General features: G+C 46.8%; 1 pseudogene; it reads right to left on the bottom strand.

The window, feature by feature from the left end:
- Positions 1-2,503: 2,503 nt before the first annotated feature.
- Positions 2,504-2,895, bottom strand: LOC123158228 (histone H2A.2.2-like; annotated as a pseudogene).
- Between the last annotated feature and the right edge of the window lie 23,191 nt (positions 2,896-26,086).

The raw sequence follows: 26,086 nt of genomic DNA, 5'->3' as shown, positions 1-26,086 counted from the left end.
ACCGGACAAGAAGCTCCTACACGCTCGTTGTTCTGCTCGCTCTGGATTGAACCGTACATTATAGCGACTCGCCATTGTCACACCGGTTTAAAGTTGGTTTTCTAAAGATTGATTTTTTTTAAAAAAATATGAATATTTTTATAAAAGTGAATATTTGAAAGCACAAACAATTTTTGAACAACTTTTGGAAAAACGCAAACAGTTTTTGAAAATACCAATTTTTTATAAAAGTTCCGAATATGTTTTTTAAATGGGAACATTTTTTGAATTTGTGAACAATTTTGAAGAAGGAGACATTTTTAAAATTCTGGATAATTTTTTAAAATGTTAACATTTCTAAATCCCCAATTTTTTTTGAATTCGTGAATAAAATTTGAAAACACAGAGATTTTAAAATACTGAATAAATATTTGAAAAGTAAAGATTTTTTGAAAATACCAAGCAATTTTGAAATTCCGACTATTTTTAAGAAGGAAAACAGAAAAGAAAAAGGGAAAGAAAAACAGGGGGGAAACCGAATAAGAACAAAACAGAAAAATAAAACCTTCTGAAACCTTTCCAAAACCTGAGGAAAGGTTCCTAAAACCGTTAGCGGCCCAGTAAACTTCTCATGTTTTTTTAAACATGCATGCAAGTGAGAGTGAGTATTGCTCACAACGAGCGATAGATAGCATTTGGTCGCGCCACTTTAACAGCAATGGGCACGCGACGTGGCTCACCTGATCACGGCGACGCGTAACACCGGGCCATGCGGCGTCGTTGCGACCCGATTGCTCTTGTCGAGCATTCCGTCGAGCAAGTCGGGTGCACAAAAGTCAGGCATAACTCATGCGGGAAGCGTGCAAAGGCCGAACTGAGGGACGACTGTGCCGTGCACCATGGAGTTGGAGGAGACTAACGAGTGGGGATCTCTATTCTCTAGGCAGCAACGAAGACGTCGTGCTGCTGTGGCGAACTTCCCTTCCATCCCGTCCCCGGCGTTGTCAAGTTACAGCTTCCGGCGGTCGGGCGCATGGTGTGCATTGCTGCAAATTCTAATTAAACTTCGCTGATACGAATCACGAATTTATTACAACAAATGTTGCCTTTCCAGTGCCCCGAGCAAGAAATGTTGACAAATTCAAACAGATCTGAGTCTTGCCACAGAACTTATGTCACATTGCGATATCAAGAACAGACGACAGAGCAAACAATTTGGATAAAATCAGAGAGATTCCTGGATTTGGCAGCACAGATCTACATCGACACCATTATTTCTACAAAGCACGAAAAGACAATCGATGCGCGTCTCTCTCTAAGAGCATCTACAGCCGGACCTCTCAAACCCGTCTCAAACGGTCAGACGGGCCGCCCGGTCACTGACCAGTCACGTTTTTTCGATCGAGATGGACGCCTCATGCGGGCCTCAAATACTGGGGCTGACCGGCACCCCCACATCCAGCCCAAAAATGGGACGGATATGGGGGCGCCCGGGCGTGCCCACCAGCTCGGACACGGCCCATGCTGGCCCACCCGACCCCACTTATATTCGTCCCTATCCGCTCGCCGGAGCAAACCCTAGTCACTTCACTCCACTCCCCTCCACCACCCCAGCACACCTACGATGGTTTCCGGCTTTCTCCGCCGCGGCAGGCAGCGGATCGGACTCCGAGCGGTCCGGATCCGTCGACTGTGGTGTCTTCCCGTGTGGGTTGGAGGAGGCAATGGCAACCTGCATTGCACTCCGCCGCTCCCGCGAGGACAACGCCCGGCCGACGGATGGATCCGTCTGCTGCGATGCCATAGCGTCGCATCACCGGGCGCTCGTGTCCTTTGGTGCTGGATCCTCGCGGTCTCGGCCGGAACACCTCTCCTTCCCCATCACTGGTCGAGAAGAGTATGAGTCCCACCGGGAACGGGCGGCCCGCCGTGGGAAGGAGAGGATAAGGGCCGACGAGGCCCGTATCGCGGCGGAAACTGCGGCGGTGGAGGTGGCTGATGCGGCGGCGCGAGCGGCCGCAAAGGAGGAAGCCATCAGCGCCGCATTGTGAAGAAACGACAGTGAAGGAACACACGCGCCCTCGCCCGAGAGCAGAATCGGGTGGTCCATGCCATGGTCGGACTGCCATCAAAGGAGGAGAAGGAGGACACCGACGACGAGGACAGCTCCGGCGATGGGCAGATCCGGTTCGATCCGTATTGCGTCGTCGATCGGCATTTCCGCGAGAAGGACGACAAGGGCGCTGGGAAGGGCAAAAGCAGCCGTGGATGAACTCCACCATAGCCAAACATGCCAAATTTTGGTAGTCCAATGTCATGTTTAGTGTAGTGTGATGGAGTAGTCGGACGATGCGTGTGCGTCGACGTAGTTGCATGAGTTTGTATGGATTTGAGATATGGTAATTGAGGTGTCTGGATGTGGATTACATTATTTGAGGGGTGCCCTGTCAGTGCCCACAGACGCGCCTGGGTGCGTCCGCGGGCGTTTGAGGGGCCGAATTTGCCAAGTCCGGTTATAGATGCTCTAAGCCTTCTTGCCGGCCTTCTTGGGGGACTTGGCGGCCTTCTTGCTCGACTTGCCCTCCTTGGGTTCTTCTCCGCCGTCCTCTTGGGGAGCAGCACTGGGTTTATGTTGGGCAGCACGCCGCCGTGCGCAATGGTGACGCCGGCCAGCAGCCTCCTGAGCTCCTGGTCGTTCCTCAAGGCCAGCAGCAGGTGCCTGGGCATGATGCGGTACTTGTTTTCCTTGACGACGTTCCCAGTGAGCTCCAGCAGCTCGGTGGCGAGGTACTCGAGGACGGAAGCTAGGTAGACGGGTGCCTCTAGAAGCCATGCTGAGTCATCGGCGATGAAGCTGAGTGTTCCGAAACGGATCTCGCCACCGACTAACATGATGATGATGATGAAATTCCACATGCTCGTAAACTCTCTAAATGCGCAGCCCCACGGTGGGCGCCAACTGTCGGGATTACGATCCTGACAATGAGTACTATGGGTACAAAAGAGGGGCAGAGCCTAGCTACAACACATGTGTAACACTCGGCGTATACGAGTTCAGGCCCCTCTCGGAGGAGGTAACAACCCTACGTCTCGTGCCCCGAGGCTTGTTTTCTTTGGGGGTATGATTAAAGAGAGTGCTTAACCCTTGCTATGGATGAGGAGGATGGCTTATATAGAGTGCATCACAGCCTCCTTCTCTCCCACGTTGCCAGGGTGATTAATGCCCATAACTACGGCAGTTACATGAGTAAATAGTCACAACTACAACAGTTACAGGTAAGGGTAGTTATGACTCTACTTAAAGTTCAACTTAAGACTACTCGGCCATTGCAGATCCCGTGTTGTCTCTCCACCTCCCTTGTCCGAGTGGTGGTGGTCATGTCGACTGCAGGGTAGGCATCCGAGTGCCGTCGATGTGTCTGAGTGGACTTCCTGTCATACGCATCCGTGTGCTCATATGGTCCAGAGACCTACCAATGATGATGTGGGGCCCTAGGTGGGTCCCAGCTGACAGTTCCTTAACCCTACCTGTAGTAGGTGACCTCATCACTAATATTTCCAACAGACTTCATGTCATATTTCCTCGATTGGCATAGTAGTGGAAAAAATCACCACACTATTACAAGTTTAAAATCAAGAGATGCACTGATAATAAAGCATGTTTACACATGAGAGGGAAGCATTGAACAGATGTTGATGCATATTTTTTTCCACTAACCTGCTTCCATCTGAATCAGAACGATATGGCACAACCTTCGGGAGCTGGCCGCTTGATGTACTCGCTGTAGATGAAGTGATATGTTTGCTTCAGGAGAAAGAACGAGGTGGGGTTCTTAGCATATGCACGAGGAGCAATGTGTGGGCGATGAAGATGGAGAGGCGAGAGCAAGGGGCGGCCATTTATAGAAGAGATTGCATAACCTGGGTAGCAACAAGCAAGCTAGGAGTGCAGGGAACCGTCGGATAGGAGCCCGATCCGCGTGAGGCACTGGAGAGGAGGCGGTAGCCGATGGATCGATGCGGGTTGGATCGCACGCAGACGAACGAGGGGTGACAGGAGTAATGGAGGAGGGGCGCGTGCATGGGACTGAGTGATAGCAATTAAATGGTGCGTCAGTCTTGGGAGAAGATTGAGGGAGTGCCTGGTTTCAAGGAGGAAAATGAGGGGATTAAATGAGAGTCTTGGAAGATGTACGTGTGCATGGGGAGTTGATTTCTCTCTTTGTGCAGTTTATTAAGTTCCTAACAGGCAGCAACCCTCAAATAACACCCAGTAGATCCCATATGTGAATCATATACCATTACTTCTATCCACCTACAACTTCTATCCGGCTTGATTTGTCTTTCTTTTTCTCTCTCATGTAAAATTCCTGTTATAGCCAGTTGATTTTCTTTCACATTTGCGCATGGAAGACTCATACTATGCTCGTATTATAGCCAGCAGTTCAACCTGGCATGTGCATCTTGTGACATTGAAAACATTTGTTCCCCAAAAATACTGAAAAAGATGCATATACATACATATGAAGATCGAGACACACGATAAACAACTACCAGTTGCTTGTTTTGTTCAATGTTTGCAAGGGGCTATCATGCCTCACTAGCCAGCCAGCCAATTTCATCAAAAAAACATATATGCATACTAGATAGACCAGTATGGGAATTTTGGTCTTGAGACGCAACAGACAGCGAGCTAACAACATTCATGGAGAATAAATAAAAAAAGCAGACATTCATTCATTGGGTATCAAGGATTCAGTACTTCTTGAGATTGAGAAACACAGTACAATCCAAAGTTTACAACTCCTAACTACAAACTCCACAGTTTACAACATACATTCGACCGACATAAAGTATTGGCAACACCTCCTACAACATCATCTCTGACAAACTGGTACTACCACAGATGGATCACCATCAAACTCCACACTTCCACACAATAATGCGGGTGCAAGGATAACAAAAACCATTAGATGACTAGTTACAAAAGAAATGTATCAAAGGAAAGATTATAACACAACTCTTAATAACACTTTTTTCCACCCAAAAAATACACCATCTATAGTCATGTCCTGCAAAGCAAAGATCATAAATGAACAAAGTTACAAGAGGTTCGTGCATCTTCATATTGTATAACAGGCTGTGGTCCACACCATCAGAAACCCATCGCATCCAGCAGCAACCCAATTTTGACCAAGCGGCGCTACAAGCTCCATCCACCACTCTTCTCGCCCTCTTCCGCAAGATCAAACTTCCCGGTGGCTGTGGGTCCCGGACCCTCCCCGAGGAGAGAGAGAGAGACAGAGAACAAGATCAACTAACGACAAAGGAATAAGAGTATACATCTCAACCCATAAAGGACAAACAATATATCGTGCCAAAGCAACCTAAATTTTTAACAATAGGAAAAAGAACACTATGCATTTCATTTTGTAGCAAAACCATTGTCGGATGTTGGGTTCGGGCAGACCCTTAAGGTTTGAACTCTGGGGTGCGCGCGAAGATCTCCCCCCTACCAATCCGCGTCTGATTGTCTCACGGGAATCTAAGCTAAATGATGAACAACACGAGGGACACAAGATTTATACTGGTTTGGGCCACCGTTGTGGTGTAATACCCTACTCTAGTGTGTGGTGTGGTGGATTGCCTCAGGGGCTGATGATGAATAGTACAAAGGAAGAACTGCCTCGCGAGAGGTGTTCTTGAGCTAATGCGGTGTTCTACTTGGGGTGGATTTTCCCGTCTCTAGGTGATATTCTGGATCCCTTCTACTGCGGTGACTAGCCCTATTTATAGAGGCCCTGGTCCTCTTCCCAAATATTGAGCGGGAAGGGCGCCAAGAACGACCATTTTGAAGGGGAACACCTAGTACAAGTTATCCTGACTAAAGTTGGTCTTCGGCTGCCAAAGGCACTAGTGATGACGCCGTCTTGGGCTCCACGGTGACCTCCATCCTACCGCTCTGCTGGTCTTGGTCTCGTTGCACTGGAATGGTAACCTTTGCCTGATGCCTCGGTACTCCACGCCTGTGCTTGCCCCCTTTGCAGCAAAGAGGAAACAAGGACAATGCGCAGGCCGGCGCCTGCCTGGCGCCCCCCTAGTCTCGATCGTCACGGCTTGTGTCACGAGCTCCTCGCGAGGTACCCTTGCCTTGATCTCTCCGCCTCCTTGCGAGCCTGCCTGGCGAGGCCGCTCCTGAGGAAGCCTTGCATCGTCTACTCCGTGAGGCTTGGCCCCTTGTGAGGGTCTTGAGTTTGCGCTGATGAAGATGGGTCGTACTGGGCCACCACTCGAGCCACGCCGCAGGCCGCAGGCAGGCAAGTCTGGGGACCCCCATTCCCAGAACACCGACAGTAGCCCCCAGGCCTAAGGCGCTCGGAGTTGGCTTACCAGAGAAGCAAAGGGGCAAGTGCGGAGCGCCGCGGGCCCCGACAGCCTGCGACCCTGGGCGCCGCGTGGCGGTTGATTGGACGTGGGCGCCTCCGCTTCCCCATGCTGCCTTGGCAACTGCCCGACTTGACAAGTCCCTGCATGCAGAAATGAGTCATGATTACCTGCAATCGTGGAGGCCGACGGTTGGCCTCCTCCGGTTATAAATGCGGGAGAGCGCAGGCCCCCGCTGTACATCTTCCTCCTTGCTTCTTCCTTTCTCCCCGCCCCAGCTGCTCGCCGTGTCCTATGGCGCCGTTGAAGAGGTTCTCAGCCGCGGAGAAAGGAAAGGCCCGTCGGGAAGGGCCTAACTCTCCTCCGCCCAAGCACGGCCGAGGTCGTCCTCTCAAGCATCCTGCGACCCCCGCAGTGGCTTCCCGTGGTCGTGGCGGGGATCTCCCGCATGGCCACGGGCGTCTGGTGGGTGAGGGGAGGCACGTCGTGGCCGCGCAGGCTCCTAGGCCTCGCTTCCACTCGGCTGAGGTGCTGCCGGAGTTCGTCGTGTGGCCAGCGGACCCAACCGGCAGCTGGCTCCAGCTTCCCCGCTTCTTCGCGGGCGAACTCCCGGCCGGCGCTCCTGGTGGCCTCTGGCTCCAAGCGGACGGCTGCTGCAGCAAGGCCTCTTGGGTCTCACTAGAGATCTCCATCGCCAGGAATGTGGCTTTGGCCTGTGGCTGGCAAACGTTTGCCCGCGTGCGTGGCCTGGGCCGGCGGTGCACCCTGCATTTCAAGTTTGATGGCGACGCCACCCTCTATGTGAGGGTGTTCGGAGAAGACGGCCGCCGCGTTGGGTGCTGCCCCAAAGATGATGATGATGGCAACCGGGTGCTCAGCCTCGGCGATGGCCGAGATGAAGACAAAGGAGGGTGCGTGGCCGGCGACGTTCGTAGCTCGCCAAGTTTCGGCGGCGCCCCTTCGGACGACAGCTCCTCCAGCAGCGGCCGTGACCAGCCACCGCGCCGTCGCGCTCGCCTTGAGGGTAGTAGTAGGTCAGCCCGTCGTCGCGCCTCGGTGAAGCGTGAGGAGGGGTATGACTGAGCTCCGGAGGGCGGTACGAGCCCTCGCCATGAGTCGTCGCCGGGCAAGCCGTGTCTATTTTTGTTTTTCTCCCTTTCCTGCACAAAGAGAGAGTAGTGTGGGGCCCGTAGGGGCGTGCTGGACTGTTGTCGTTAAATATTATGCTATTTTCATTATTCTCGTGCTGTGTTTTGGTGCTGCATGCTCGTGTGTAGGAACCACTTAGCGCGGGGGACTTGCCGCAGTTTTTGCTTCTCGAGGCTGAGGCGTCGTCGTGCGCCTCGAGGCTTGCAAGAATTAGTCAAGGGGGATAACTTTCTGACCTGGTCGTGAGGGCAACCTGCTCAGGTCTTGTGTTCGTGTCGTGATGCCCGTGGGGCACGGACCGGGAGGAGTGCTCCGGCGGTGGACTTGAATAGGGAAGCCTCACGAGACTGGGTCAGAAATCACTCGCAAGGGCGCCCGTGCAGCCCCCTCGCGAGACTTGTGAAAGAGAAGACGAGTCAGGCGAGCAACAAAGACAGAGAATCATGGGTCGGGGATGGCAACAACGCTAAAAGCAACTCCAATAAAATTTCAAACAAGGATGAACAAGCCAACCGCAGAACGCAAATGAAAAAGCCGCGTCTGGCACCTAATCTAGTCTTCGACGTCTTCTCACCAGCGCGGAGCTAAGTGCTGCCACTATGCGTTGGCGGGAGCCCTCGAGGCCCGAGGGCGGCTCTCCAGAGACTCCGGGGCGTGTACAACCCCAACTCATTATTAAGTGAGAGTGTCATGGGCGGCGAGCTTCACAGGCATTGGCCTTCTTCACAGGCACCGGACCTTTCTTCAGGGGTAGAACTTCCGGAGGTGATGGATGTTCCATCCGTTCGGGATGGGTACCCCGTCCTGGGTCTCCAGGCATGCGGCGCCAGTCCTGGAGACGTGGAAGACCTTGAACGGGCCCTCCCGCATGGGTGAGAGATTATGCAGCCCTTCCCTGGAGAGCACCCGCCTCAGGACGAGGTCACCCACCTCGAGCGTCCTGGGGCAGACGCTGCGACAGTGATACCGCTGCAGCACCTGCTGGTATCTTGCCACCCGTATGGGTTCGGGCAGACCCTTAAGGTTTGAACTCTAGGGTGCGCGCAAAGATCTTCCCCCTACCAATCCGCGTCTAATCGTCTCGCGGGAATCTAAGCTAAACGATGAACAACACGAGGGACACAAGATTTATACTGGTTTGGGCCACCATTGTGGTGTAATACCCTACTCCAGTGTGTGGTGTGGTGGATTGCCTCAGGGTCTGATGATGAACAGTACAAAGGAAGAACTGCCTCACGAGAGGTGTTCTTGAGCTGATGCGGTGTTCTACTTGGGGTGGATTTTCCCGTCTCTAGGTGATATTCTGGATCCCTTCTACTGCGGTGACTAGCCCTATTTATAGAGGCCTTGGTCCTCTTCCCAAATATTGAGCGGGAAGGGCGCCAACAATGGCCATTTTGAAGGGGAACATCTAGTACAAGTTATCCTGACTAAAGTTGGTCTTCGGCTGCCAAAGGCACTGGTGATGACACCGTCTTGGGCTCCACGGTGACCTCCATCCTGCCGCTCTGCTGGTGTTGGTCTCGTTGCACTGGATGGTAACCTTTGCCTGATGCCTCGGTACTCCACGCCTGTGCTTGCCCCCTTTGCACCAAAGAGGAAACAAGGACACTGCACAGGCCGGCGCTCGCCTGGTCTCGATCATCACGGCTTGAGTCACGAGCTCCTCGCGAGGTACCCTTGCCTTGATCTCTCCGCCTCCTCGCGAGCATGCCTGGAGAGGCCGCTCCTGAAGAAGCCTTGCACCGTCTTCCCCACGAGGCTTGGCCCCTCGCGAGGGTCTTGAGTTTGCGCTGATGAAGATGGGCCATACTAGGCCACCACTCGAGCCACGCCGTAGGCTGCAGGCAGGCAAGTCTGGGGACCCCCGTTCCCAGAATGGCGACAACCATAGCAACCTAAAGCCTAGCTACATATGCACCACACTGATTGATGATAGCACCAAAAGATTATTAAACTAAAACACCACTAGTTGCTGCATCACACTAACCTACCTCGATAGCCAACACCATCTCAGAGAGCGAGAGAATCTCCATAGGCTTCATGTTCTTAGCACATTAATGCTATATAAACTTCAGAAATAGGAGGCCTAAATATCTATGATTATGGACATGGACAAATAATAAGTTGTGCAAATATATGTGTATTGTGCTGCCCATTTGGGCTAGTGTACTACTGATTAAAACCATGTCAATATGGTTGTGGTTTCCATGCCTATATGTAAAAAATAGTTAGCATTTTAAACGATAGTGTTTTTTTAACATGTTGTGTAGCAGGCTACAATTGAGTGTAGAAGCACAAACCAAAGAGGTCTCGCCCATGAGCAAATTAAGGTTTAATATGCGGGAAAACTTTGTTTTTGCCACTCTAGCTTTTGCGCACTTTGCTTGTGACACTCTAGAATTTAACATATCACTTTTGCCACTCTTAGCTTTTGACAATTATCACAATTGCCATTCCGTGGCAAAAGCAAAATTTTCAGAGTGGCAATTGTGATACATTGTCAAAATCTAAGAGTGGAAAAAGTGAAATGAAAAATTATTGCTTTTGCCATGCAATGGCATTTGTGATGTATTGTCAAAATCTAGGAGTGGGAAAAGTGAGATGTCAAATTCTAGAGTGGCATAATCAAAGTGGGCAAAAGCTAGAGTGGCAAAAACAAAGTTTTCCCGCATATTAAACCTTAATTTTTTTGTAAGAAAAAGATGCTTAATATATGAGCCCGTTGTTGGGTTCTACCACAGGGTGTGTTGACTGCAAATTAAATTTTTCCTACCCACAGAACATCCAGGAACATGCTAAGGGACGTGGATCACGGATCGTTACCACTAGACGCACAGTGTCGTGCATCGGAAGTAGAGTTGGGGTAGCGTCTCCGGAGTATTCTCCTCCTCGTCAATCTCCCACATAGCTGATTGGATCCCTCAAACAGGTTCGCCGGAGTGGCGCAAGTGCACAACCTCTAGTGGTATACATGCGTGCAGGAGGAACACCGTGCGGCGGACTGCTAGGTCCGATCACACAGTCTGCGGCGAGTGGAGGTGGCTAGTTGAAACACATGCAAAGCCCTAGTGATGGAGCCGAAGAGATCAACCAAGTGAGTGTGTCACACTGTCACTATATATAGGCATCCGTCGCAGGCTCAACACTTGGACCTCGCAGGGACCCTAAAGCCCAAAGTTTGTTCGGTCAATATCCGAGTCCGAGTAGGATCATGTCTAACTCGTGGAGTCGGATCCAACCTCACACGTTCCTTCTGATACGTCTCCAACATATCTATAATTTATGAAGTATTCATGCCATGTTTACAATAATTTTATATGGTTTTGGTATGATTTGATTAGAACTAACGCAAACTGATGTTGTTTTCAGCAGAACTACTGTGGTGTCATTTTTTGTGCAGAAATAATAGTTTTCAGAATGGGCTGAAAATTTATGGTGATTTTATATGGACCAAAATAGACCCCGAAGCTTCGTGGCAGGACCAGAAGAGCCACGAGGACATGACAAGCTTGCTATACGTGCCCTACCCCCAGGGTGCTTGGAGCGAGCTTGTCGCTGCCTCATGGACCCCCTTGACGTGAGACCGACACCAAAAATTCCTATAAATACCCAAAACCCAAGAAAGAACCCTAGATGAGAACTTCCGCTGCCACAAGCCTCTGTATCCATGAAAATTGAATCAGGGCTCCGTTCCGGCACCCTGCCGGAGGGGAAATCATCACCAGAGGCCATCTTCATCATCTCGGTGGGCACCATGATGAGGAGGGAGTAGTTCACCCTCAAGGCTGAGGGTATGTACCAGTAGCTATGTGTTTGATCTCTCTCTCTCTCTTGTGTTCTTGATTTGGCACAATCTTGATGCACAATGAGCTTTGTTAATATATTTGGATCTTATGGTGTTCTGCCCTCTCTACCTTCTTGTGATGAATTGAATATTTTCCTTTGAGGTTTTGTTATGTCGGATTGAATCTTTTGGACGTGAGAGCACTTGATGTATGTCTTGTGATGGGATATCTGTGGTGACAATGGGATGTTCTATTGATTCACTTGAGGTATGCGGATTCCTGTGGTGACATTGGGGTAATCTATGCATAGGGGTTGATACGTGTTTTCATATTCCATTTCTCGATAGAAATCTTGGGGTACTCTTTGAAGTTATGTCTGTTGGATTGAATATTATGAATCTGAAACTGTGTGATACAAATTGTATAATTAACCCACGGATACTTGTGGTAACATTGGAGTATCACTACCAAAAAAAGACACATCCGTGACATTTAGCCCCGAACGAAATTTTTTTCCTGTCATGGTTATGACACTTCTATGATGATAATTTTGACAAAAACATGTATCATCATAGATGTGATGGGCTCCTACTTCTATGACAAAAATCATGACAGAAAATGGGCTTTTCATCCTGGGGGGGTGGGGCGGGGACGCACCTGCATGACATTCTTTGGACCATCCATGACATAAAAAATTGTGGTAGAAGTGAGGGCGAGGAAATTTTCGCGGAGTACCCAGTTACGGTGGGTGGTCAGGCCAAGCGATGCAGTGTGGTTTGCATGTTTCTCTCTCGTACGTGCATGTGGTGCGAGTCGTGTTCGCTATAACTGAACCCGAGCAAGGTGTGAAGCCGAGCGATCGCGCTCCTACGTACTGAAGCTGATCGATCGTTGATCCCTTCGCTGCTAACTGAATCCGACCGACTCCGCTGCTAATTGAACCCGATCGATCGTGCTGCTGCTGCTTACTGAAGTCGATCGAACCCCCGTGCGAGACGTAGCTAGACGGTTGGGTTGCCTCTGGATGAACAGTGCCTGTTGCTGCCGCGCGCGATACGTAGAACGAGTCGAGACGTGGTGAGTCGATTCAGTTTGGTTGGGTGCAGATGAACAGTTCCTGGTGAGGGTTGGATGAACAAGACCTTGGCCGTGTGTAGGCAGTTGCCACAGGATGAACATGACCCCGCGGTAGTACGCGGTTGCCGCTGGATGAATAGGACCCCGTGGCAGTACGCGGTTGCGCTGGATGAACAGGACCCCGAGGAGGCCTCCACACACACCCAGCCTATTGGCGTGGATGAACAGGACCCCGTGGAGTCTGGATGAAGAGTAGCCGATGGATTAATAGTGGTTGGTGGAGGCTGGAGGAAGTCGACGGTGGATGAACAGTAGCACATGGAGTCCCCTTTTGTGGTACACCACACACCCCTCCGATGAACAGGACCCCGTTTCGACCGTAGGCAGTTGGAGAGAAGTCCATTTCGTCTGTTTTGTGGTACGCCAGCCCCCTCCCAATGAACATGACCCTATTTCGAGCGTAGGCGGTCGAAGAGAACTCCGTTTTGTCTGTTTTGCAGTACACCAGACCCCTCTCGATGAACAGGACCCTATTTCGGCCGTAGGCAGTCGAAGAGAACTTCGTTTCCTATATTTTGCTGGATGCGAGACCCCGAGTCGATGAACAGGACCCCGGTTGGTGTTGGCTAACGCGACAGAAAACAAAAATTTTCCGACCTACGCACCAGCCCAGGACCACTATGGAGACTGCATACAAGGTTTGATCTTTTTCGTTACCGACTCGTAGCGCAGCGGGAAGTAGAGTCGATGACGATCGGCAGTGCAGATCCCCGCAGCTAGGATTTACAACCTCCCAACCACGAGGATGTATACCCTCATCTTCTCCTCAGACAGCCCTCCAGGAGTCGGTCGAACAACCCCTCGGATGGTGTCGCGGACAGCCCTACGGGAGGACCTTCGAAACTCGAACGGTCACTCGGACAACCCTTCGGGAGGACCTTCGAAACTCGGGCGGTCACATGGACAGCCCTTCAGGAGGCACTCATGAACTAATACCGAAACTACGATCACTCTACAGAGTTGCACACATACGGTGTCATCTATCCAGCAGGGCTTTGCCGTCCAGAACTAGTTCCTGCCGGAACCCAGACAACCTTTCGGCTCTACGAAACTATTTTGCAGGGAGGGAGAGAGAAGCTAGATCAAGCATGGCACTTGTATGTGAGAAAGAGTGAGTGTGGAGGGCTGCCCCTCCACCTCTATTTATAGGAAATCCCAAGGGGTAGGGTAGTTTAACACAAATACCCAAAATGCACATGAATGAAGTCCTTCCTCAAGGGCATAAGAGTGAAACCAAGGAACAAGAGGGGCTCCAAGGTGGAGCCCCAAGTGTGGCCGACCACACCGCTTGGGGGGCCCCATGAGGGCCTCCCAATCCATCCATGTCATCCCTAGATATTTTTAGTAAATCCCCAAAAGGTGGCTTTCCATAAAATATCCCAAAAAGCAATTTCACTATTCACGATGACATTTTTTAGCGTCCGTTTGAACTGAAAATATTTATGTGGGCTTAGAACATTTCCAGTACCCACCATAATAATTTTCAACGCGTTCTAGAACAATTCCAGTTTAGTGATTTTCATCTGCGAAAAGCATCTGAACCGGTTCCTGCAGTTCCGGAACATTTCCGGTTTTTATTTCTGAAAATTCCAAAAAGTTTCCAGAATGATTTTGGCACCCTCCAAGAATTATCAGGCATGTGCCGAAACAATTTTGACTTAATGGCATACCCCAAAACAACTATTTCGGTTTCACCGAAACTCATCCGATGACCTCTCTCTAAGGAACTTTTCCGCTGTCTGAAACTTTTTGGTGTCCGAAACTTTTTCGATGATTTTCTCTCAGACTCCCTGTCTAGTATTCAGCAGATAGATGACCCTTAAGCGTGTGACCCTATAGGTTCGGTGAAGCAAAGACATGGCCGGAGCACTTTCCGATCAATGATCAACATCGGAGCCGTGGACACCCATATTGACCCCTTTACCCACACGAATGAATATTCAAGTGAACCTCCATATGCCGTGTGCTATTCCTATTGCTTCGCGATATGTTACAAAGACCCGAGGTGAGATTTACTTGCATCCCCGTGGATCAACAACTTTTCCACTATGCTAGTTACCTTGTTACTGGTTTTGTTCTCTTTTCTCGTTTCCGTGTTCCGGCATCCCTGTGATCAAATCACACCGTGTCTGGCCAGACAATGATGGATACCATAACACCGAGAGGTCCCGAGAATATCTCTCCATCGTCGGAGGAGCAAATCCCAATCTTGAGCTATCAAGTTACTTGACACACTTTTCCATGAACCCGTAAGCCGCCGTAATAGCCACCCACTTATGGATGACATTTAACAAACCCCAAAGTTCATGAAGCAAGCATGAAGAAACTCGATACTCTCATGGTATACGGAATCATGCAAACGTTAACCATCTCTGTGTTATGTACCATTAACTTGTGACGAATGAATCTCATAGCATAACATCAATCCGGGTCGATTCAACACAAATGTTATCTTAACATTGTGCCCTCGAAGTTTCTAGCATTGACATGCCCATGATCAGGAAAACAGAACCATCATGCAACAGTTGAGCTAGTCTTAGAGGCCAGACTAAGAATACTTCTTACCGTTTATTATTCCACATGTGCATATGAGTCTTCCTCCAAGCCTCGTGTTATTGCAGACTCGAGAACCACATCACTTATAGCATGGAACATAAACATAATTATGAACTTGGAGATAAATAATATTATTTATTACTGCCTCTAGGGCATATCTCCTACAGACTCCCACTTGCACTAGAGTCAATAATCTAGTTAATGCTAATGCACTTTACACCTATGGCATACTGGTGTAAAAAATGATTTGCATGTGGTATAGCCTGATGTCCATCAGATCTGACAACTTCAGTTCCGTGTGTATCTCTGCATATCCTCGCGTTTTCACGGATTCACAAAATTCATATTTTGTGCGGACTTGGCTTTGTATATATGTGAATCATTGGTCGAAACCTGATTCCTCAGACTAAGTTATGGAGCAACTATCTGCAATAGTGTCCCATTGACCAAAGCCTTCTTGGAACCATACTAAGTTCATGAATGAATTATATGATTCAACATCTTTGACTTTGTCGCTTCTAAAGCGGCAACATACTTCGCCTCTGTTATAGAATTCGCCACAGTAATTTGTTTGGAACAATTTCCAACTACCGTGCCACCGTATTGTGTATTACACAAAACCCTTAACTTAAATTGAAAATCGCATGGAGAAAAGATGAAAACTGTATCGATGTAACATTTTACAACGAACTCTTCATGATCTCCACTTGCGAGAAAACATATCATCAGTACTTACTCTAGTACTCAATGACATCTTTCACTGTTGTCCCACGATCAGTACTTTGATCACTTTAGTATCCATACTCGCAACACCTTGGAAGTATCGGACATATCTTGTTGTTTTACATACCATGGAATACATGATTAATCCAAACACAAAAGTGTGTGGAATCTGCATCATGTATTTTGCTCATCAGTGTTTTGGGACACCGAGTCTTGCAAAAAACTCTTCCATGTGACTCCGGCAAGAATCACTCCATGGCGGTTTTAAAAGCTAAAAGGTTTTAGCACCTTGTCAATATGTATTCATTGCTTAGCCCTATTAGGTAAATCTATCGCCATAGATCATTATGCCTAATATTGAGGCTATTTAGCCTAAGCACTTCATCAAAAAACTATTTTCAAATGAAGTCCTAATTCACAAGGTTTTTAGAAATATTATTACGCTCCCACTTACTTTCTTGAATTACAAGCATCTTCTTTACCCATTGATGAAGTCAAACCCCTTTGACCATTTCATCAAAGCACGAAGATTCCAACTCCATTTTTCTCTCTTCTGTCCATCGCTGGAACTCTGAAGTTTGCACCCTTACTAGCATCCTCTGGATAGACAAAATGCCTTGGATTGTAACACATGCAAGTCCTTGGTTTCATTTCCATCAGATGGAAATCCTATTGTCATCCATGTTTCATATCTCATGATTGAAATTCGTATTAATTGCTAGTTCAACCCGAACCTTTTAAGCATCGCTACGATGAAAACAACCTCATCGTAGTCAACTCTTGAACTTGTTATTTCAACAAGTCGAGCTTTATGGATAAAACATTTTTATCCGTACCAGTTTTAAGTTCCATAAATATTCGTTAGACTCTAAGTCTTCTGAAAGGTGTATCAAGGTTTTAATCTTGAATCACTTATATGGAAACTAACTCAGGTTGTATTGGCATTTAGCCAATTCTGGAGTCAGGGCCCATCAACGCTTCCTTGTGTATCGTAGGTATAATGTTGTCGAACAACAATATCTTGTTTGCGCACCTGAGAGGTTTGCACGAGCCTTGCCTACATGGTTCAGCTGCAAGTTCGACCGAAGTCCATACATCTAATGTAGAGGCTTCCGTATCAGTCGCAGTAGGAAACTCTGGAATTACTTCCAAGGTTCCTTTCCTTTGACCTGATGACGAAGATACTTGTTATCTCGTCGAGTTGCACTGTCCTCCCACTTACCCTTTTGCAAGAACTATTCTCTTTAAATCACGTCGTTTTGTGGCAAAAATCCTTTGCCTCGGTATAGTGGTGGGGGAATACCCAATGACTTGGGATAACTTACAAAGTAGCACTTGTTTGATTTGGAATAGGTTTGTAACCTTTTACACAAGCCCCATATTCCAAATAGTAAGAAAAGATATAACATGGTTGGGCGTACCATACCATGCCATCATTTCAACAGACCTGATGGAGCTCTCTTCAGTGTAAAAGCCACAGTCTCTAAAGCATTACTCTATAAAAGTGATAATGGCAAATTTATTTATGTCATCTTTGATCTTACTATGTCATAAATGGTTTGATTACATCTTTATAGACATTCCACTCATAGTGGTCTTCCAGGAGTTGTAAGTTATGAAATTCTTTCAACAACTCATCAGACATTCACTAAACTTGTAACTCAAATATTCTTTTCTGCAATAAAATTGCAGAAAGATAATTTCCTTGTTACAATAACTTATACTTCATTTTTGAAAACCTTTCGAATGATTTCAAAAGATCCAGACTTACGTCTCATCAAGCAAATATCCATATGTCTACTTGATTCATTTCTGAAGATATATAAATCCACTACTTGCAACAACATTTATTGAACTACACACATCAAAATGTATGATCACCAATAAGTTTGTTGCTCGTTCCTCATGGTCTGTGAACGGTATTTCAGTCACTTCACTTTTCGGAGAAAAGTTGCAAGTGTCATCTGATTCAAAATCAAATGACTTCAAAATCCATCATAATGGAATTTTTCCATGCAGGTCTCTCCAATGTGACCAAATGCAGTGCCACACATGTGTGGTATTCTCATAGTCTTGCGACATTTAGCATCAGTTTTATGGATGTATCATTTTACCATCAATATTCATAACATACATCCCATCTTGGATGGAAGCATGGCCCTTCATGTTATTCATAATACTGAACAACAATTGTTATTTTATGAACTACCCTTTTGCAATAAACATTATGCAATGGGCTAGAGTGTAAGAAACTCTAAAATGAATTATGAAAGTGAACACAGAGGTAATATATTAATATCATTATTCATAATGTACATCTCATTCATAATGAAAGTATGGCCCTTAATGTTTATTCATAATACCGAACATCAAAAGTTCTCTTATGAACAACCTTCTTGCAAGATACCTTATGCAAAGGGCTAGAGTGTGAGAAACTCTAAAATGAATTATGAAAGAAAATACATAGGTAATACACCGATGGAAGGTATACTAACTTTTACTATGTTCCTAGCATGTATTAAAACCTCATTCCTGGCTAGTCTTTTTAGGCCATAGTAGCTCTTACATTGATTCGCAACAGAGTGCAATCGAGCGAGTATCTTTGTGATTAACTCACAATACCCAAGAATTAGTGATTAACATGTTTAACCATAATTCCCCAGAACTATATCTTTGACCAGCCTTCTATACATGAGCTGGATATTCCAGTCATCTTTCTTTCTGCCTTTATACTTCTAACAGTTTAACTTTTAGTATTTCTCCTACTCGCAAAAGAAGCACCCAACTTAAGAGTGGCATTAGCCCCGGACTTCCTAGGCGTGTAAGTCATACTAACACCCATTGGGCACTTCCTTTCTCTTTAAATTGTTTTATTCACCTTCCATCATATGACAAGCGTTCTTCTGGATCCCTCTCTTATCAGTCTAATGCATAGTAAACACTACTAATAATTTGCAACAAACATTGCTTTGGATATTTCATATCTTCCAGCCTTTGTTTGTATCTGAAAATTAATTTTCAGTTCCATGAATATCACATAACTATCCCAAAACTTTCGAAGTTCGGGTTTCATGGAAGCAAACATATTGCACTTGACCGTAACGGAATTCTAGCTTTTGGATCGAAGGATGCGAGTCACATCATCCATAGCATTTGTGGGAGGATACCGAAAGCATGCTATAGGACAAAGTCCTTCTCGGCACTCTTGAGGACAATCCTCACATTACGTTACCAATCTAAAGTTTTAACCAGATATTTAACAACTATTGAATTTTAACAGGGAAGGTGGAAACGTGAGCCATTATTCTACAACTATTTTGCAAGAAACACTTAGACAGTGTTCATAATTAATTGCACTTAGAATTAAACATGTTAATTCAACAGTGCGCTCCCACTTAAATCAATATCTCTCAAAATTGATTATGAGTGATACAAGACCCACATTTCAATTCAGCGCCATTGATGTGGACATCACTGATGGCAAGAATTTCAATTGGTAGGCAAACTTACCGATCACATCTCCATGTGACTCTTGTTCATCTTTTGATGGGTGTGTTCCGAGCTCAGGACAATCCTGCCTCAATGTCAAAGACAACCAAGTGATCTTGCTGCGAGGTCTGACCTCACTCGCCTCATTCCTCTCGATTCGTTCGTACCCATGTGGACATGGCGCACCCCAAAAAGATACGAATTACAGACGGTGCTACACTTGGATGAACACTAACTACTTTGATATTTTGAAGTGAGAGATCACCCTAATAAAAAGCGACTACCGCGCAATCAAGAAGGGTGCATTATAAGGGATAAACATCTCAGGCAATTCATAATAGCATGATATGGTATAGCCCTTTCTGACGGAGAAGTATTTCATTTCTTCGTCTTCGACATTCGCGTCGGTGTTCACCTTCGCGAGGATTGCCACCACCTTGTCGATGCACCAGATAATATTGCTATCTCCATAGCTTATAAAATTAATGCATTATTTAAGGTTGACACACATGTCATTAAAGTGCAATCATATGGCTCCAGCCATCATGCCGAATCATGACACGCAGGCCATGTTAATTACATTATATAGTCTTCTCATGCATAATCAAATTGAATATGAGAATTGCTATACCACATCACATGCACATGCAAGCCTCCTGCAAAACCAAGTTAGACGTTTCTAATCAGTTCATGCAAAAACTTGTTTTTCATGGCTTCTAAGGTTTCGACTTAAACCGTAGATACCAACGTTTTATCATCAAGTATGATTATTCAAGTTCCTAGATTAACACCCCGGGGTGTATGAAACACGAGATAATTAAATCTCGAGCCCCACACTAAACTTCGTCATACGCATGACCCCCGTGCAGATCATATCTGCAATGCCCTTTCATTTGCGAATTTCATCTTTCTTTTGACTACGGCAGAACCCAAAGAACTGATCGCACTTCCATGATCAATCAGGATCACAGATTGCCAGAACTTTGTCAAATTCCACCATGTTGTCTCGAGATTGAGCAAACGCAAATTCTAGGGAAGCAACAAGAACGTCGGGTAACAGATTTCATTTGTCACCTGCATAAATAATTTTCAATAATAGATCTCATCTACTCCAAAATTATATAATGCAATACCCATACATCTCCATGTATTCTAGATTGTAACCTGCATCTACGCATAGCACGGCTCTTGATGCCACAGTTGGGTAACGCGACATAAAACAAAAAAATTCCGACCTACGCACCAGCCTAGGACCACTATGGAGGCTCCATACAAGGTTTGATATTTTTTGTTACCGACTCGTAGCACAGCGGGAAGTAGAGTCGATAACAATCGGTGGTGCAGATCCCTACAGCTAGGATTTTCAACCTCCCAACCGCGAGGATGTATACCCTCATCTGCTCCTCAGACAGCACTCCGGGAGACGGTCGAACAGCCCCCCCGTACGGTGTCGCGGACAGCCCTTCAGGAGGACCTTCGAAACTCGAACGGTCACTCGGACAGCCCTTCGGGAGGACCTTCGAAACTCATATGGTCACACGGACAGCCCTTCGGGTGGCCGTCGAGAACTAGTTCCTTCCGGAACCCAGACAGCCTTTCGGCTCTACAGAACTATTTCGCTGGGAGGGTGAGAGAAGCCAGATCAAGCATGGCACTTGTATGTGAGAAAGAGTGAGTGTGTAGGGCTGCCCCTCCACCTCTATTTATAGGAAATCCCAAGGTGTAGGGTAGTTTAACACAAAAACCCAAAATGCACATGAATGAAGTCCTTCCTCAAGGGCATAAGAGTGAAACAAAGGAACAAGAGGGGCTCCAAGGTGGAGCCCCAAGTGTGTCCGGCCACACCCCTTGGGGGGGCATGAGGGCCTCCCAATCCATCCACGTCATCCCTAAATCTTTTGAGTAAAGCCCCAAAAGGTGGCTTTCTATAAAATATCCCAAAAAGCACTTTCACTATTCATGACGACATTTTTCAGCGTCCGTTCGAACTGAAAATATTTATGTGGGCTTAGAACATTTCCAGTACCCACCATAATAATTTTCAACGCGTTCTAGAACAATTCCAGTTTAGTGATTTTCATCTGCAAAAAGCATCTGAACTGGTTCCTGCAGCTCTGGTACATTTCCGATTTTTATTTCTGAAAATTCCAAAAAGTTTCCAGAATGATTCTTGCACCCTCCAAGAATTATCAGGCATGTGCCGAAACAATTTTGACTTAATGGCATACCCCAAAACAACTATTTCGGTTTCACCGAAACTCATTCGGTGACCTCTCTCTATGGAAGTTTTCCGCTATCCGAAACTTTTTCGATGATTTTCTCTCAGACTCCCTGTCTAGTAGTCAGCAGATAGATGACCCTTAAGCGTGTGACCCTATAGGTTCGGTGAAGCATAGACATGACCGGAACACTTTCCTATCAATGATCAACATCGGAGCCGTGGACACCCATATTGACCCCTATACCCACACGAATGAATACTCGAGTGAACCTCCATATGCCGTGTGCTATTCCTGTTGCTTCGCGAGATGTTACAAAGACCCGAGGTCAGATTTACTTGCATCCCTGTGGATCAACAACTTGTCCACTATGCTAGTTACCTCGTTACTAGTTTTGTTCTCTTTTCTCGTTTCCGTGTTCCGGCATCCCTGTGATCAAATCACACTGTGTCTGGCCAGACGATGATGGATACCATAGAACCGAGAGGGCCCGAGAATATCTCTCCGTCGTTGGAGGAGAAAATCCCAATCTTGAGCTATCAAGTTACTTGACACACTTTTCCATGAACCCGTAAGCCGCCGTAATAGCCACCCATTTACGGATGACGTTTAACAAACCCCAAAGTTCATGAAGCAAGCATGAAGAAACTCGATACTCTCATGGTCTAAGGAATCATGCAAACCTTAACCATCTCTGTGTTATGTACCATTAACTTGTGACAAATGAATCTCATAGCATAACATCAATCTGGGTCGATTCAACACAAATGTTCTCTTAACATTGTGCCCTCAAAGTTGCTGGCATTGACATGCCCATGATAAGGAAAATAGAACCATCATGCAACACTTGAGCTAGTCTTAGAGGCTAGACTAAGAATACTTCTTACCGTTTATTATTCCACACGTGCATATGAGTCTTCCTCGAAGCCTCGTGTTGTTGCAGACTCGAGAACCATAGCAGTTACAGCATGGAACATAAACATAATTATGAACTTGGAGATAAATAATATCATTTATTATTGCCTCTATTGCATATCTCCTAGAGTTGGGCTATTTCATCCAAGTCAGTTGGCTCTGATGAACAGGACGCATTCTGACCTAGTCGCTTGCCTCCTGATGAACACGTCGTGGTTTCCTCCGTTCCGACCCAGCCGGTTGGCTGCCAATGAACAGGACACCGTCGCTGTATGCGTTCAAGACCCCGCCCGTATGAACCTACATAGCCATATTTACTTTCTTGCAGCATGGCTGTACATACGTGTACACGATTTAGACAGGACTGCCTCAACGTCTATGTCACACATGTCGCTCCTTGTTCGTCCATGATTTGTCCTTGCAGAGAGACCGATCGGCCAGTATGTATGTACATGTTTGCCACCAGAGAGACAACCCTACGTACGGTTCGACCGGGTGGGTCCCAGATGTCAGGGAGGATAAGGAGGCACTTCATTGCATGCGAAGATATAGCTGATGGGTCCTAGTTGTCAAGGGGAGGAATCTTTTTTTTGCCCGTAGTAAGGGCGCACTTCCTTGCGTGCGAAGATGTAGCTGGTGGGTCCCAACTGTTAGGGGGAAAAAACATTATTTTTCAGCGTAAAAAGGATGCGGTTGCATGCATACGTCCATGGGCGTGGTGCGTCCCCACTGTCAACCTCTCCATGTACAGTCATCTATCGATGACTCTCGTTTGTTGACCACGTTGAACACATCGTGCCGAGCACACCAAAGCCGGTGGACGACGGCGAGGCCCCAGATTGGAACACCTCGGAGATGGGGAAGACGTGGCAGTGGAGTTGCAGAGGGAGATGAGTGGGAAACTTGACTGGTTCAGGTGCGGGCTGGGCCTACACTCGGCAGAGAATAACACGATGCGCAGAGGAGTGGAGGGATGGCCTGGCCATCGGTTGGTAGCGTTTCACTGCGAGGCACGCAAAACAACGCCACTAGACACTGGAGGCTGGAGCAGGCGGTCCTGGCAGTGCTGGAGGAAGAAGACGAGAGATTGAAGAAGAGTGCCGACCGTGGATGTAAATCCAACGCCTTGCTTAGGCTTCGACCTTTGTATTTTTTTTGTGAAAGTGCTTAGGCTTCGACCTACTGGCCCACATGTCAGCCAATCCATTTGGTGGGATTGGCGAAACAATGATGTAGCGTCTATGCAGCCTATTTATATATTATGTTAGAATTTAAAGCCCATTTGCATTTTTCTCGAAATCCACGGACTTGTTGGGCTGGGTGAAAATATCATGTTGGGCTGGACGGAGAAATGTTATAAAAACATAAACACATGATTGCATGTCTATTACTGCATTGGTCAGTAAAATATTTGCAAGCTTCTGTATGGAATCACCAAGAGTTAACTTGCCAAGTTATATATAAACAATTATTGTTATTATTATTATGTAAGAACTTTCAATTTACGAAATAAAATATCATTTTAATTTGATGAGTTAATAGGACGTGGGGTATTATTATTTTTTAGGCTAGACGTGGGATAGTTGAGTTGGTTCTAGGGAAAAGTACTGGGAGAAAATTCAGATTAGATCAGAAAAGAAAGTGGGAGAAAATTCAGATATAGAATTAATAAAAACAAAAAATAATGGAAGTGGGAAGGTCTATACAATGGTTGGACCAACGACAGGTTTAACGGAACCTTATGTTGTTTCTATCATATATATGTAATAAAATAAGATATAAATACACACACACACACACACACACACACACACATATATATATATACTATTATAGAAGGGAAAACATAGGTGTAGTTTTGCATTCTTATAGAAAAATAGAACTGAGCTGTGCGTTGTCTTGAAAAAACAAACATAACTTGGGCTGCTGATGTTATAGACATGCTAGGTTGGGAGGCCCAGAGGCCGCTTGATACCTACTGGACCCCCCAAAAAAGTTGAAACCAGCTGGATCAATTGTGTCTGCATGTCACGGGTTGCGCATGTTAAACAACAAAACGTAGGCCATGGACCTGGTGGGCCTGGGACTGTCAGCCTCTTGACTAACAGCCGTCTCCCGATTCCTCTAGTTTTGTTGACCATGTTGGGAACGATAGACGGCGGCGCCGTGGCGAGAGCACCAAGGCAGAGGACGACGTCGAGACCTCAGACCGAAACAAACCGGAGCCGAGGAAGACGCAAGCGGAGGGGAGTACGAGGGTTGACTTGTTTGGGTGCAGGGTGGGCCGATGGAGCTGCCCGCTGCCGGAGAATGTGTGGGAGTAGAGGGATGGCCTGGCCAGCGCCATAGGCTAGGCTGGGTCACCAAGGCATGCGCGGCAGCGCCGCCGACTACTATAGGAAGAGGACAAAAGATTGAACAAAATAAAGAAATACAAATGGATAGGTGGTTGGTCCCAGATGTCTGTGTATGAGACCTGCTGGGTCCATCTGAGAAGGGGAATATGTTGGGAGGAGGGAGATTCAAAGTGCGACAACCCAGTGAATTAGTTACATACATAAACAAATAGCCAGTCAAAAAAATCAAACAGGTTAATGGGTTCTTAGACAAAATATTTCAGACAAAACGGATAATTACGACACATAGGCTAATGCATGAAACACTCACATGATAAAGCTACTTAAACAGATAAAGTACATCATCTAGACCTTCCTGGCATGCTTGATCATGACCCTACCGCCATTCGTGTACTCGTCGGTTAGGAGAAGCAGACACGCCCTCATGTCCAAGATCTCCCTGTAAATGGCGTAGCATGCGTATGCATCTTTGACCGCGTAGGTTATGTAGGATAGATTCAGAGGTACCTCTCACATGTTCAGGTCCTTGGTATCGACGTCTTCTTTCATGTTTGGCATAGCAGGGGTCGATGGTGGTCGCGGTGAGGTCAACCATGGAGTCCTTCTCCTTCCTGTTGTCGATGATCTTGTATTGCTTCTGGATGTCGATAAGCTTGTTGCACCAGATGGCCGAATCGTAAAGCATAGTCGCGTTCTTCCTTCTCTCCATCGTAGCCAAGGTGCAGTCGGCGGTGCCAATGAAATGGGTGAATGCTCCAGAACATCTGATGGCCCTACAGAAGTGGTAGACGAGAACCTCGTCCTGCACGCATACCTGGGCGACGACGATCAGCTGGTCCCTCTCAGGAGATGAATGGATGGGCACAAGGTCTAGTCCCGTGACCTTGTGCTTTCTCCTCCTATAGGTATTGCCTGAACTTGGTGAGGCAGAGCTTCACTGAGTCCGGATCATTGGTGTACATCACATTCAACTTGGTGCTGCCATGGGTCTGTGATACGTCTCCGTCGTGTCTACTTTTCCTAATGCTTTTCCTCTTGTTTTGGACTCTAATTTGCATGATTTGAATGAAACTAACCCGGGCTGATGTTGTTTTCAGCAGAACTACCATCGTGTTGTTTTTGTGCAGAAATAAAAGTTCTCGGAATGGAATGAAACTTTGCGAGGATTTTTTATTCAATAGAAGAGAATTTCTGGAGCCAAGAACCACCGGAGGGGGGCACCTCGGTGGGCACAACTGAAGGAAATATGCCTTAGAGGCAATAATAAAGTAGTTATTTATATTTCCTTATATCATAATAAATGTTTATTATTCATGCTAGAATTGTATTTACCGGAAACGTAGTACATGTGTGAATACATAGACAAATAGAGTGTCACTAGTATGCTTCT

Source organism: Triticum aestivum, chromosome 7B (assembly GCF_018294505.1).
Source record: "Triticum aestivum cultivar Chinese Spring chromosome 7B, IWGSC CS RefSeq v2.1, whole genome shotgun sequence".
NCBI classification, from domain to species: Eukaryota; Viridiplantae; Streptophyta; class Magnoliopsida; order Poales; family Poaceae; genus Triticum; species Triticum aestivum.
Note: the sequence above shows the minus strand (reverse complement) of the source record. Positions and strands in the feature narration are given on the sequence as shown.